The sequence below is a fragment of the Canis lupus genome, chromosome 24, assembly GCF_003254725.2.
Source record: "Canis lupus dingo isolate Sandy chromosome 24, ASM325472v2, whole genome shotgun sequence".
Taxonomy (NCBI): Eukaryota; Metazoa; Chordata; class Mammalia; order Carnivora; family Canidae; genus Canis; species Canis lupus.
Window position 1 is genome coordinate 26,320,478 of NC_064266.1, and position 13,175 is coordinate 26,333,652.

Here is a 13,175-nt window from a genome sequence, read left to right on the forward strand (position 1 = left end):
CTATGAAGCCCTTTGTGAGATTTATGTCTGACGCTACCTGTGGAGGCCCAGTCTGGCTTACTTATGCAGCTTTGTTTAAAGGACGTGACCGAATTCCCTTGTGTGCAGGGTTTTTCAGCCAGTGTCTCTCTCTGTTTTTTGGTATGTTTGCAGGGATTCTCAAGCTTCTAAGTAATTTCAGTCTGAGGCGAGTTGGATTGATGTCAGGCTGCTTTAACACAGGTGTTATAAACAAGATTAAGAAGTTGTTGAGAAGATATCAGTGGAGCTCTGGGACTGGCTTTCTGGAGTCATTCTAAATTGACAGCTAATGGGTAGTTTGCCTTGATGGCTCTCTCTGAGTTGGTTGTAACTGACTAGAGATTCACCCACAGAAGAAACTTGCTTATGAAAATTCACTTTCCTTTCCTTTTTCAGAAAGTAAAGCTACTATACCATGTAATAATGTCTTTGCATTGTGCAAAAAAACAGTTGCCTTTGCACTGTTTTAAGATACCTTTTTCTAAGGCAGCCAATTTTTTTTTTAATTTTTATTTATTTATGATAGTCACAGAGAGAGAGAGAGAGAGAGAGAGAGAGAGGCAGAGACACAGGCAGAGGGAGAAGCAGGCTCCATGCACCGGGAGCCCGACGTGGGATTCGATCCCGGGTCTCCAGGATCGCGCCCTCGGCCAAAGGCAGGGGCCAAACCGCTGGGCCACCCAGGGATCCCGAGGCAGCCAATTCTTAAGGTATTTTGATACCATAAGCCTGCCAAGCTTCAAAGAAAACTTTAAAAAGGGGGAAAGATGGTTCACATTATTTTATTCTTTTATTTATGTTTCTGTATAAGACAGTCATTTCATTATCTTCATCCTTGGTAGAATCCCTTCCTGTCCAGCAAAATATGCGTTTTGCCTTATCTGGTCTACTAGATGCTACTGCTAGAAAATTGAGTGTCCTAAAATGTTCTTGAAGTGAACAGTTATTAGTTTAAGATCACTTTAAAGTCAATTTTATAGCCTCCTTGCAAGAGAGTTGTGGTGAGGATAGAGCTTGCAGGGGAAATTTGTAGGTGGCAAGAGGCATTTAGCCAGGCTCCCAGAGAATTCCTATGGATCATATTCCATGTGGCCAGGTGGTCACTGATCTCTCTGTGCTCTAGGTGGAGGAAGCATTTCTGACTCTAAGAATAACTCATTCCCTGTACTTGTCTTTATTGGCAACGGAGGTGTTTTACTAACTTCAGTGGTTTGTAAAGCTTCTAGAAATAGTTAAACCTTTGAGTTGAGGAAAATAAAGTGCATCTTAGACAAAAGTAGACATGAAAGCATCTCTTTTCATTGTTTTTGATGGACTTATCAACAGGCATGTATTGAGGCCATAACACCAGATACTTCATTCAAGCTGAAAGAGGTAAATTGGTACTAGAAAGTATATTATATAATCATGCTATGTTTTCAGACTTTAAAATATTACCCATAATGTTGAAAAATACTCTAACAGGATACTCAGGGTAAAGCTTCATGTGGGTTCTGTCTTCCTTGAAATAAATGTGTGAGCTATTGTGTAACAGACTTATGTGGATAAGTTTTAACTTTTAAAACAGGTAAGGCCGAAAGCTCATGTCCTAGGCTCCTGAGATCAAAACCGTGTCAGAACCATTAAGAACTTAATGAGCAACTGTGAAAAATCTGGATTATGTAAGTGAATAAAATTATTTATTTCTTACTTACGATTTGGTTCTCACTAATTCAGTGCCAGGTTATTCTTACCTCTCCTTCCCATTTTCTCAAAACATCTTCACTTTTTTCTTTCCTATCTGTCTTTCTGTGAAGGTACATCCTTTCTCCCTATCCACTCTTTCCATTTGAAAGATGAATGAAGTTTTAAGTCTTGGCAGTGACCTCAGAGACAACTTATAGAAAAAGCAATTAAAGATTTCCTTGCCCCACTATAGTCTTAATGAAATTGCCCATTGCTAGAGGCAATACTCCACTGGCTGGAATCTTCTGTCAGCATAATTACATGTAACAGGTGTGCCATATTACATGCAAAACCACTCTGTGGGTCTGCTGGTTGCTGAATGAATACTCCACCTCTTCCCCACCTCTGTGACAAGCACTTACAAAGTATCTAATCTTTGTGTCACCTGAAATAATAGTTGTGAATTTATTGTATCTGAGCTTTGGTTTAAAACTATAATTTAAAATAGTGTTGCCATGGGATGCCTGGGTGGCTCAGTGGTTTAGCGCCTGCCTTTGGCCCAGGGCATGATCCTGGAGACCTGGGATCGAATCCCACATCAGGCTCCCTGCATGGAGCCTGCTTCTCTCTCTGCCTATGTCTCTGCCTCTCATTGTGTCTCTCATGAATAAATAAATAAAATCTTTATAAAAAATAGTGTCACATATTAATTTGTTATTTAATGTTTAAGGATTCAGAGTGGACTGGGTGGGTTCCCCAAATGGTCTGGGGGAGGAAGGTCTTACAGAAATCTCCATATAGACAGATGGCACAAAGCTTTTACAAATGGGCAAAGAACAAGGACAGAAAAGAGCTTTCCTGGTTAAAGCCGTGGACAGAAAAGTAGCAGAAGAGATTTTATTGTTAGTTGAAAGATAATGGCAGCAGGGAGAGATGATGAAAATTGTGCCTTTAACACGATAGTTTCTGAGGTTGTGACTAAGGAAAAGGATCCGGAGGTTGTGTGCACTGCTCCTGCAAAAGCAAAAGATTTCAGACCTAGTTCTGTCTATAGCTTCAGGCTTAAGTCCTGTCACTTCCTTGAATCTTAGTTTATTCATCGGTAAATTATGAGGTTGTACTGATATTCTTTGTCTGAACCTGAGTTTTACTATTTTTACCCTTTCTGTCACTTGGTACCATTAGAGAATTAACTAAGTGGTACATAAAATATAACCTAGGTTGGCATAAAATAATCAGCTATGTAGGTGTGAATGAATCTTGCCTGGCTGCAGTCACCCTAATGACCCAAGGACCTCTGAGAATATGTGTACTTTATAGTGTTTGCTAATAGTAAGTTATGATTCTTGGGGAGTTACTGGTTTAGTTGTCCTCTCCCCACTCTCACTGACTTATCAACATGGGTTGAGTGCCTGCTCTGATGTTGGGTGTTAGCAGCAAGGGTCCAATCCCATGGTTCCTGCTCTTGAGAACCCAGCTTATGAATTAGTAGAGGAGATGGAGATTTATTAATGCATGCAATATGTGTCAATAAAGGTATGATATGATGCATTGCTGAGGAAGCTCAGAGGTCTTACTGGAGTTTTGGGAAGACTCTTAGAAAGGCTGAGTAGGATTTCCCTAGTTTGAAGGAAGAAAGGAAAGTGATCTGCTGTTCATAGTAGCACTGTGTGTATTCACCCTGTTGCAAGGCATTGTTTAAATAGCCCAAGGTGACTCTTGGGTCCCTCTCTCAGTCTTTGAATATGTTACTGGCTTTTCCGATAGCAGGGTTTCTGGACCCTGTACTGCTCTTGAATTATCTAGATTTAATCCTTCTTTTTCAAGTGTGGTCGCTAATTCAGTGCTGTGGAACTGTAGCCAAATTGGATGTTATGCTTCTAATAGTATGACCTTAATATGCATTAGCTTTAAAAATATTTAAAGTTGGTCATCCTGTTGATTCATTGAATTGGAGATTTACTGAAGCCATCAGCTCTTTTCTGACTAAATTGTTTTTAAGTCACTTTTCCCCAGGCAGGGACTTTATATATTTGCCATTTTGAATTTAAACAAAGGACTCCATAGTGTTTATACTCTTTTGGTTCAACCAATTAGGGTTCTGCCTGTCTGTGCTACCATTCATCCACATTTCTCTGCCTGTTTGAGTAACTTTGTGAAAGATCTTGTTGAGATAAAGGTACCCAATCTGTGTTATAAACCCTGAACCTTAGTGAGCCGCAACAACATAAGGGAACTGCAACCAGTGGGGTACGACTTGTTCTGCGTGATTCCCTGCTTGCTTCCGGTGGTCCCCCACTTCTCCCTCTGAGTGTATGCATAACCATACCATTTTGCAAAATTTACTTCAGATCTTTTTTTTTTTTTAAGAAATAAAGTTTTTTAAATACAGTTGAAGTCCCTTGTATGCCCCTCCCTAATCCAATTTCTTCATTACACTTTTTAGAAGCAATTACCATCTTGAATTTGGTGATTATTGTTCCCACACACTTTTTTATTATTACTACTTATGTGTACAACCAGTGATAATTGAAATTTTTTTTTAAGATTTTATTTATTTATTCATGAGAAACAGAGAGAGAGAGAGAGAGAGAGAGAGAGGCAGAGACACAGGCAGAAGGAGAAGCAGACTCCATGCAGGGAGCCCAATGTGGGACTCGATCCTGGGACTCCAGGATCACACCCTGAGCCGAAGGCAGACGCTCAACCACTGAGCCACCCAGGCGTCCCGAAATTTTTTTTCTTATTACAAATATGTTCCAGTGAACATTCTTTAAGTATCTTTATGCATATGTCTGACAGTTTCTGTAATGTGTGTGTGTATATACATATACACACACATACCTGGGAGTAAAATTTCTGGGGTACGCAGAATGTATGCATTTTCAGTGTTATTAGGTATCACCAATTAGTTTTGTACTCATTTACACTCCTATCAGCAAGTTTTAACAGTTCCTATTTCTCCACATCTTCACCAACATATGATTAGATTTTAATTTTTTAATTTTTTTCCAATCTAATATCTTATGTTTTTTATGTGCATTTTTTAAAAAAATATTTTATTTATTTATTTATTTATTTATTCATGAGAGACACACAGAGAGAAGCAGAGACATAGGCAGAGGGAGAAGCAGGCTCTTAGAGGTTGGGAGCCAAATGTGGGACTCGATCCCTGGACTCCAGGACCATGCCCTGAGCTGAAGGCAGTCGCTTAACCACTGAGCCACTCAGGCATCCCTATGTGCATTTTTCTGATTTCTAGGGGCATTGGATCCTTTTTTTTTTATGCCAACGGGCTGCTCAGTATTTTTTTCTTTTGTGATCACAATCGTGATGATACTCCTTGTCAAAAGTTGGTTTTAAGTAATTCTAAAAGTCTATTGTATATATAGGATCTTGCATTAGCAATCATTAAGAGAAATTGAATCTTAGGTTCTGTTTTCTTTTCAAAATGCTATATCTTTATCTTATTTAATCTTATTCTCCCTTATCTTACTAAAACAATCCTGTGAGGTAGAACAAGAGCAGAGCATTTTATAAATGCTGCACTGATAAGTCAAATGACTTATCTAAGGTCATGTGACTCTTAAGTGATTCACAGGAACCTAGATTTTTCTGATTACTGGTTTGTTGCTTTTTGTTTTGTACTATGGTACTTTCAGATCAGTGCGATTCTGTTGTTATTGTTGTTGGATTGATGTCTGGTATTTCCTCTAGCACCTAATGGAGTGATGTTCAGGTTCTATTAGCTTAGTAAACACTTCCTGAGTGAATGAATGAATGATGATAGTTCTGGTGTAACTGACAAAACATTCATAATAAGTCTGCTAAAATGGAGGTAGTTTACCTTTCAACGATTTTACAAGTATCTGCCTCTGTTAGCCTTGATAAATAAAGAAACTGAATCAACATTCAGCTTTCTGATGCAGCTGCAGAATTAATCAGAGAAGATGTCAAAGTAAATCATGGATGCTAAAGTATAGTTTGTACTTTTAAAAAAGAAATCCACACACCCTTTGGAGGTGAGAGGAATATATATTCAGGCTTTCACAGAAGTAAGAATTTTCGGTAGGAATAATTCATTAAGTAGAGTCTTCATGATTGCTGATTTAAATCATAAATCACATCCATGTTACTTGTCAGCCAATCAGATTACAGATTTTAAGTGAGAGTGTTGGTGATTTTAATTTTTGATACATTGATTTTTCTGATTTAAGTTTGTAAGATTTAAGTTTGTAAACATATAATATGTAATTATATGTTTTATTAAGATTTAAGTTTGTAAACATATAATATGTAATTGTATTTTAATACCTGGAATAGGGGATCCCTGGGTGGCGCAGCGGTTTGGCGCCTGCCTTTGGCCCAGGGCGCGATCCTGGAGACCCGGGATCGAATCCCACATCAGGCTCCCGGTGCATGGAGCCTGCTTCTCCCTCTGACTATGTCTCTGCCTCTCTCTCTCTCTCTCTCTCTCTCTCTCTGTGACTATCATAAATTAAAAAAAAAAAAATACCTGGAATATTTCCCAGATATTTCTTAAAAATATGATACAATAATCCTTTGTTAATGTATCACTTTACAGTTTACATAGGGCCCCTTTGTAAGATGTTTTAGTCATCACAACAACCTTTTGAGGTCTGTCTCTGATGGCTTTGATCCCTGATTATGAACTTTGGCTAATGGTAGTTGCAGCATTAGAGATTGTGAGCTTTTTCAGTTCTGGTGCCTTAAGCAAATTTGCAAGGGAGCCCTGATGTTAACTTTGGCAGGTTTCATGCCTGCAAATATTGATTGAGCCAGAAGTCCTAGTTGTAAAATGTCACCAGCGAATGTGCAGCCAGCAAAGGCAAGGGAAAACTCATTACTGCAGCTCATCTGTAACTTCTGGGTCAGGCCACTCACTACCATCTGGTAAAAATGAATGTTTGAAAACTCCCTTTTATTCTGACAAAATGTAATCAGGCGAGGTTAACAGCAGATGATTTCTGAGCATTTCAAATTGGTTATACCAATCCGTCCACAGTCTGGATTTGTGACATTCCATATGTCTAATTACCTTAAGAGGTATCAGAAACCTTTAAAATTATGAAACCTAATGGCAGGAAGGAATTTAATTATTTGTATACCTACTTTTCTCCCATGCATTGCATGCACTCCTCCCCCCATATTGAAAGTGTTTATTCTGAAAAAGAAAAGGCAATGATATAGAAGGAAAGAAATAGGATTACTGTCTTGAAATAATCTCAAGGATTTTTTTAAAATATGAGAGTGAGGGACGCCTGGGTGGCTCAGTGGTTGAGCGCCTGTGTTTGGCTCAGGGTGTGATCCCGGGGTCTGGGGTCAAGTCTGGCATCAGGCTCCCCACAGGGAGCCTGCTTTTCCCTCTGCCTATGTCTCTGCCTCTCCTTCTGTGTCTCTCATGAATAATTAAATAACATCTTTTAAAAAAAAATACGACAGGAGACTAATCGTTGTTTATATTGCTTTAAAGGGAAAGATTAGGGACCAAGGAAGAAAGTTGTAAGTTGGAAGGTTTCTCCTCAATTTAACAAACTCTTTGAGTGATCCCAAGATGGGAAGGGCATGATTTAGGGAGGGGGTAAGTTTCTGGTTACTGGAAGTGTTAGGAAAGCCCCAGCCTATACCCAGTGGAGATGTTTTAAAGAGGATTCAAACCTCAGATAGGTGATTGGTTTAGATCAAGGCTTCCTAGTCTAGATGTCTCTAGTGCTTCAGAATTAGTACAGGAGGTTGTGAATCCAGACAGATGTACACAGGCATTCTCTGTAGAATGAATCTCAGTCTCAAAATCTCTCTCAAAACTAATCCATCTCTTTCTCTCTCTCTCTCTCTCATAAATGTAGGAGTTATAAACAAATTCAAGGAAAGTATTACCAAAAAAAAAAAAAAAAAAAGTATTACCAAAGAGATAGTATTTGTTGTCATTGTGTTCTTAATCATTGGACATTAAGAGGTACAGCAAGGGATGGAGTCTGTCATATTTTGACATTAAAAAAAATCCTCCTTTAAAACCTGTTAATGGTCAACACCCTTTCCAAACTTAGGTTCTTTGATTTTTTATTTTATTTATTTATTTATTTATTTTTAAATTTTTATTTATTTATGATAGTCACAGAGATAGAGAGAGAGAGAGAGGCAGAGACATAGGCAGAGGGAGAAGCAGGCTCCATGCACTGGGAGCCCGATGTGGGATTCGATCCCGGGTCTCCAGGATCGCGCCCTGGGCCAAAGGCAGGCACCAAACCGCTGCGCCACCCAGGGATCCCAGGTTCTTTGATTTTTTAAATCAGGTGTGTCAAAAATAGGTGGGAAGCTACATGTATTGTCTTCTATGAGCCAGTCTCTTCTGGGCACTTCAGAAACATTGGCCTTTTTGTGCTTACATGTATGTATGTACATATATAGGTAAGTGTATGAAGTGGTTATTGTTCCTAGTGTATAGATTGAGAAAATTCAAACTTAGAGGGGGTAAGTTACTTTACAGGACTGCTAACTAACTAGAGGCACTAGGATTTGAATTTAGGAAAATTTGACTCCAAAACTCATTCTCCATATAGGATATCACCAATTGCAAATAGGTTAGCAAGGACTAGTGAGTATTGCAAAGTAGGAAAAGAAAAGCACTATATTGGGAATTAGAAGCCTTGAATTACTGTCCATCACAAGCAAATTGCTTAGAGCCACTAAGCTTAGATTTCCCTGTCTATAAAGAGAGGTATAAATTAGATTATCGCTTTGAGCTCAAATTTCTAAGTCTTCCCCATTGTTTGATATTTAGGAAATAATACTTTATGCTCCTTTGGAAGGCCCTTTTTTGAAGTTCTGAAGCTTCTTGGTACTAGATGGAACATTCCTGGTTTATTATTAGGTTATAGAAGATTTCCTTTGACTTTTTCCATCCTTTAATAGAATTGAACATATTTTTTCTTCCAATAACATAAAAGTACATTTTATAAAAATCACTACCTTCCTAAGCCGGTAACTTGGAATACTGAACTTATTTAGACACCCCCCCCATACACATCTCCACTGTTATATCCTGGTATAGATGTGCTTTCACATTAATAATTGTGCTGTGTGTTTTCATAATTTATCATAATGATGCCATTATTGCTTATTATAGAAGGCCCCTTTCTCCCACCCCTACCCCCAAGTCTAATTGAGGTCGAGACAAGACCATAAATGTGATAATATAGATTGCATGCTCAGAGGAAATGGAGTTGGTTTCATAGTGGAGTTTTAATTTAGGATTCGTTCTGGTGATGTAGCGTCTTCCTATGGTACATTACTTTGAGCCCAATATAACTGCATTTTCCCACAGCTCCTCATTATAGCTACAGCTTCTCACTGCTTTTTAATTAAAAAAAAAAAAATAGAGAGAGGGAGAGAGGGGAAAAATGAAACCTACAGCTTAGGTTGGATATTGTCTGGGTACGCAGGGAGTATCCTAGGCAGATTACTTATTTAATTTTTTAACTCTTTCCAAGCTTTTGTGGTGATGTCTTGATATCTGTTTCCAGGGGGATGTATATATATATATCATCCATCACACATACACACATAATAGGCTTCAAGATTTTTGGAAAGTAAAAGCATCTTATATATAATCTTGAAGCTTACTATAAGCTTTGAACAAGTGGAAATCTTTTATGTAACCTAGAAAGGCTACCAACTGTGTGGTTGGACGGTGGCAAATGCTTAGTGAGCATTTATATTGCTCACTACCTATTGGGAGTAAGGCAGGGAACGTAGAAGATTTTTTAAATCCTTAAAGGCTGATGTTCTGGAACATCAGAAGTTAAGAGTTAATCATTTTTTCTCTAGTCTGTGGGCAGCAGAGACAAAGAAATGACTTTATGAGGAACAGTTTCTTTTGTCATTCCTTCATCTTGAGGGATTCCAAACACCTTTCAGATACCAAAACAAATTAATCTCCAAAAGTGACTGGTAAGAATGGCTTAATCCTCATGGGATTGGTTTTGTAAGATACAAGGAGAGCTCATGTGTGAGCTGTTGACCTCTCTGACAGGCTAAGAGTGTTATATTCCTTTCCTGAATCCAGAGCTCTTTGGCTCTTCTATAGTGGAATTGGTTTGACAGCTCTGAGATTCTTCTCCATTTATGTATTCTTGCTTTGTTTTGTGTAACTGATCACTCTCTCAGTAGCAAATATTGGTAAATATAATGTAGACATTTATTTATTTCCAGGTGAGGATATTGTTAGCTTCATGATTTTTTTTTTGTGGGGACCTTTCACAAACAGTACTTAAGCTTTCTTAGTCCATATTTTATACAATGTTGTTGGAAAGACGGTTCCATTTTGCTTTATCAGGGAACAGGAAGTCCTCAGATGAAAATCCTCTAGACCTGTGGTAGCCAATATGATAGCCGCTAGCAGTATATGGCTGTTGGGACATGAAATGGGGCTGAGTCTGGGTTGAGATACACTCTGAATGTAAAGTAGTCTACCAAACTCTAGAAGCTTGAGTATGAAAAAAAATGTAAAATATCACATTAGTAATTCTAAAATATTGATTACATCTTAAAATGATAATATTTTAAATATATTAGATTAAAACAACATTAAAATTAATTTCACCTGCTTTTTACTTTTTAAAATGTGGCCCCTAAGAAATTTAAAATTACATCTATGATTTCCATTTCATTTTGATTGGGTAACTATGTCCTAGACCATTAAGCCCCTTGATAGGAAAGTAGCATTTGTCTTATTCACATTTATGTCCCCAGTCACCAGCATAGGCCTTATACTTAGTTGGCATTTAGTAAATATTTGTCAAAGAAATGAATCCTAACCTTTATCCTTCAGAGTGGTCAGGTTCAGAAATGAGTAGAAACTTCTTTGGGAGTGTTAGTATCTAAAAAAGAGACAACACTTATTGAAAAGAACAACAATTCTTAAAATCCTGCCTTGGGAGAAAAAAATTGCTGAAACAAAATATCTCGGGGCCTTTAAACAGCTTACCTATCTGTTGGAGGCAGGAGCTGATAATGTTGCTGAAGCAACCATGGCAGAGGACCCTAGTGGCTTTGGCTCTGCTCTGCTGGAGAGTTGTTATGAGAGGAACTCCAGCTGAATGCCCTGTGTAACAGAGAAGGGAGGTGTAGAAAACAGTTTGTGAACCAGAGTTTCCCCTCTTAGGGATGTTGTGCTCAGACTATTCCTAAAGATTAACAAAGCTGTTCTTTTCTCAAGAATCCATCCTGGCCCTATCTGTGCCCGTGTCACCATTTAGACAAGACCCAAATGGAAGCCTGGGACTACCGTGGGCCACCTTATTACCTGAAGACCCTTCAAGCCTTACATTTCTTTAATACATTACTTGTTGAACTAATGGTTTAACAACTATCATTTTAACTTTACTGAGGTCTTACATGACTTATATTTATGGGTATAGGTTCTTGACTGAAAGTCCCTTGAACCTGTCTCAGTGAGAGTCCTGGAATTAAGACCTGGATTAGCAAACTTCCGAGAGTTCGGGTTCACCTTTGAGAATGGACAAGACTGTCTTTGCAAGAGTTTATTAAAGGATCTCAGGCATCCCGCCTCCCTGCTTAGAAAATAAAACTGTTAACCTACTTTTCTTCCCCAGAGGTGTGGTGAAGATTAAGAGAGGTGCTTTAAGTTCTGCAGAAGGAAAGTGCATTTTCAGTGGAAATTATTAGAGGTAAAAGTGAAACTCCTCCCCTAGCTCTGAAAGGTTTGTTTTTTAATAGTAGTTTGGAAGACGTAAGATTGGAAGATGTATTCCAAAGAGACACTGACAATGTTCTTTCAGTTTTGCATTTCTTAAGTGTGGCGGTATTTAGCTTTCTCCTTTTAATTGTGGTCCACTGGCTTTTCTGTCTGCCCTCAGAGATAAACAATCCAGAAATCTCCTTTCCGTGGAGAACTGTGGAACTCATGCTTTGATTTGACTGCAGCAGCAGGCTCAACGCTAATCAGAATCGCAGCAGGGCTCATTTTATGAGCCTGAAAGAATTAGTGCTCCCAGGGGGCTAAAGTTCTTACCTGCTGGGGAGCTACAGATTTCTGGTTTGAAGCCTGCCCTCCTTTAGGATCAAGCTACCTTTCCTTCCTTTCTTGCATGAACACCACAACCTCCTTTTTCTTGTGGTCCATGGTAACTGGCATGTTGATTTCTTTCTTCTTTTTCTCCTGTTTTTCTAAGTGCAGACCAGTGATGATGACAATAGATTCTTCTAATTTTTGTATTTATGCAAGTAGAGTGTTATCATAGGAAATTGTAATCTATCTTATGGAGGCTAGGAGCAGAGTGAAAAATAGCAGGTGGTAGCCTACAAACCAAATTGTCTAATGTGAGTTTTCTAAGCAATGTCATATGCTTAGACTTATTGGCGCACCTGGTATGTGGAACCAGCAGGGTATGTGAATATAGAGAGGAGTGAGGAGTGACTTTGCACCACTGGAATAGTGGAACTCAGTAGCATTATGGGTTATAAGTCAAAAGGTGAGATATGTAATGTGTATAGTAGAAATTTGTCTCTTATTACCATGAAACAACTTAGCAGGCTGGCAGCAAATGTGGCATTCTCTTCTGTTGGTCTTAATAAACCATATCGCACCTAGCACACTATTTGTGTATGTGGTTATCATAATATAAAAAGAAAAGCTCATTGAGCCTAGCACAAATGTGTTGAGGGAGACAGAATCATGTGGATTACCTTATAGTAATAATCTTTTATATTTGTTTGGTACTGTAATCATTTAGCATTCTTTTTTTATAAATACTTTATTTATTTATTAGAGAGAGAGGGAGAGAGTGCTTGCACATGCACCAGCAGAGGGAGGGCCAGAGGAAGAGAGAGAAGCAGACTCCCATTGAACAGGAAGCCTGATGTGGAGGCTCAATCCCAAGACCCTGGGATCATGCCCTGAGCTGAAGGCAAGACGCCTAACTTACTGAGCCACCCAGGCACCTCTTTTTTATTTAGCGTTCTTTCACTCAAGTTTGCAACCTTTTAGTACAAACTTCCAGTTATGGATAAGTTCTGGGAATCCATCAGATAGCAGAGTGACTATAGTTAACAAGTGTATTGTATACTTGAAAGTTGCTAAGGGAGTAGATCTTAAATGTTCTCATCACAAAAAAAAAAAAAAAAAGTAATTATGAGAGGTGATGGAAGTGTTAACTAACTTATGTGTAATCATTTTGCAATATATACATGAATCAAATACATTGTTATATGTACACAGTGACATATGTACACAGCATTATATGTCAATTATATCTCAGTAAGGCTGGAAAAAGAATGGTAAATATACACACACAGAGAAGCATCCTTTGAAGTTCACAAGGAAAAGGGTTATAATTTCCATTTGCTATTTGCAGATGAGGAAACAAAGGTTTAGAGAGGTTAATGACATGCCCAGAGCTGTACCAGTAGTAATTTGAGCTGTTTGAGCCCTGGTGCAGTGCTGTTTC

General features: G+C 38.5%; 1 protein-coding gene across 5 annotated transcripts in view; it reads left to right on the forward strand.

Moving 5' to 3' along the window:
• The window catches only part of CTNNBL1 (catenin beta like 1), a 161,377-nt gene that overhangs the window by 15,872 nt on the left and 132,330 nt on the right, over positions 1–13,175 (forward strand). The window lies entirely within an intron of this gene.